The following is a 2,594-nucleotide window of genomic DNA, read 5'->3' on the forward strand; positions in this document are numbered from 1 at the left end:
CAATATTTTCTGAAATACTGCCTGTACCTCGAGCCACCCCACAGAGACAGCAAGAGCTTATGGTACTTAACAAGTGGCTGAGGAACTGGTGCAGGGAGGAGGGGTTTAGCTTCATGGCGAACTGGGCTGACTTTTCAGGCCGTTACCATCTTTATAGTAGTGACGGATTGCACTTAAATGGGAGGGGTGCAGCTTTCTTGGGATTGAAGATGGCCAAAATGTTGGAAGAAAAGTTAAACTAGGTGATGAGAAGAGGACGATTTGTTAGTGAATATGAGGGAGAGGATCTTCATTTCAAGCCATCATGAGAGGAATCCACTACGTCATCAATCTCTTAAAAGATTCTCATAAGCAGTTTCTGAATCACCAACTATCAATTTATTTGGACAAACAAGACAATTGGCTGTTCCTAGAAGAAGACTCAACAAAAAGTTTGAGGGACCCTCCCAGGGACCAGGTACGGCTGTACCAACACAGGTCCCTACACTGGTGGCGGCTGCCACTCCAGTAACCAGAGGGTCTTCCCATCAGCCCTCTATTTACCTTTCTACAGAAGCTTTAAAGGTTCGACAATACATCGCCCAAATAATCACCTGTAAAAAAAAGTGTCTGAGATGTTGGTGGTAAACAGCCTGCTAGGCCCAAGGGAAACCAAACCAAGCCCTCCAAAAGCTGCCTCATATCCAAAAGTTGCCAAGAGTGTAAATGTAGACATTACGCTTTAAGGTTAATCAAAAATATCACATTCTAAAGGCAAAGGTAGAACAAAGGGGGGAGTATGGAAGAGGGAGAGAGGGAGGAAAGGGGGAGAAGGGAAGGTTGGAGGAAGAAGGGAGTGAGGGTTGGGGGGAACCCCCACACCCCTTCCTTACCCGGAACCTTTCATCCCCCCTACTTTCCTCCCTCTCTGCCTCTTACATACTCCTCCTCCCCTTGTTCTACCTTTCCCTTTAGAATGTGATATTTTTAATTACCTTAAAGCATAATGTCTACATTTACACTCTTGGCAACTTTTGGATATGAGGCAGCTTTTGGATGACTTGGTTTTTTTCCCCCGGGCCTAGCAGGCTGTTTACCACCAACATCTCAAGCACATTTTTACAGGCGATATGTTTGATCTATGTATTGTCGATCGACATAAAGTAATTGATTATGTTGTGAAGTTTGTAGGTCTTTTTTGTAGGTTTTTAAGGCGTGTGTTGGACCGGCTATAAGAGGAGGTTGAAGGCCGGTATGTTTTTGAGGTGTGTGTTGGACCGGCTATAAGAGGAGGTTGAAGGCCGGTATGTTTTTGAGGTGTGTGTTGGACCGGCTATAAGAGGAGGTTGAAGGCCGGTATGTTTTTTAGGCGTGTGTTGGACCGGCTATAAGTGGAGGTTAGAACTCTTTTTATCTTCAGAGATCAGAGAAGTCTTTCCAGCTTTCTTTAGGCTTTCTCTGCTGGAGAAATGAGAACTCTTCCCACCAGTGAGGTCCTTCATGGGAAGTCCAAGGCCTCACTCACACGAGGTGTATGAATCTGTACCCTGTGTGGGGGCTGCATTAACCCCAAAAAGGACATCCATGTGGGTGCAGTTGTGCGGACGCACCCTAGGTGCGTTCGGGGCCGTGCACCGGCACCCACACAGATGTCACATTGGGTACAGTCACTGCACCCCAGTTGACAGCAATAGGACTGCCTACACGGCATGCTGGGAACACCTGTGCATCCCCATTCCGGTAAACTCGGTCCTCCCATGGGGTACGGATTCATACCCCCCATGTGAATGAGGCCTAAGGGTGAATGGAATATTTAGCTCCATTGTGTTTCTAATTTGGGGACCACTGTACCCCTCTTTGTTATTTCGGTGTGTTTTATTATAGGAGTGTTATAGATTGTAGTTTAGGATAAGTTTGGATTTCTTCTGAAGGCCCTTTGAGTGGACATAAGTGATTTACCCCGCTCAGCAGGGGCAGGCCTTAGCTAACAGAGGCCGTAAATGGGCAGCACAGAGGCTTAGAGGTTAGCCTTGCAGCACTGGGGTTCTTGTTTCAGATTCTGACCAGAATTCAGCGATTCAGTTCGCATGCGCCGCGCTTTATAAGTTTTTCATTCATTCATTCATTCACACTATCTGCATGGAGTTTGCATGTTCTCCCTGTGCTTGCGTGGGTTTCCTCCGGGTACTACGGTTTCCTCCCACACTACAAAGACATGCTACTTTTGCGTTGGTGGTGCAGTGGTAAGCATAGCTGCCTTCCAAGCAGCTGACCCGGGTTCGATTCCCGGCCAACGCCATTTCCAATATTTGGAGTCCTCAGAGAGAAAAGCTCTATACAAGGTATATATATATATTAGCGGTGGAACAAAGAATGAAGAGAATGTGTAGAATGTTTGAGGAAGAAAATGTTCCCCCAGAATCTATAGAAGGAGAACCCAGCAACTGATAGAAGACGCTTAGCTTTGGCTGCGATCACACCTAGGCGTTCCGGACCGCGGGCGGAATTATTGCAATTTCCCGAATTGACGCAAAACGCGTGACACGCTTGTGATCCCGTTACTTTCAACGGCACCCCAATAATGGGACAATATTGTCACCTGACAAATCACACAA

General features: G+C 46.7%; 1 non-coding gene across 1 annotated transcript; it reads left to right on the forward strand.

Moving 5' to 3' along the window:
• The first annotated feature begins 2,205 nt into the window (after nucleotides 1-2,205).
• TRNAG-UCC lies at nucleotides 2,206-2,277 on the forward strand. Its single transcript has one exon. It is a non-coding gene; the product is annotated as a tRNA-Gly (tRNA).
• Nucleotides 2,278-2,594: the final 317 nt, after the last annotated feature.

Source organism: Rana temporaria, chromosome 2, assembly GCF_905171775.1.
Source record: "Rana temporaria chromosome 2, aRanTem1.1, whole genome shotgun sequence".
Classification (NCBI taxonomy): domain Eukaryota; kingdom Metazoa; phylum Chordata; class Amphibia; order Anura; family Ranidae; genus Rana; species Rana temporaria.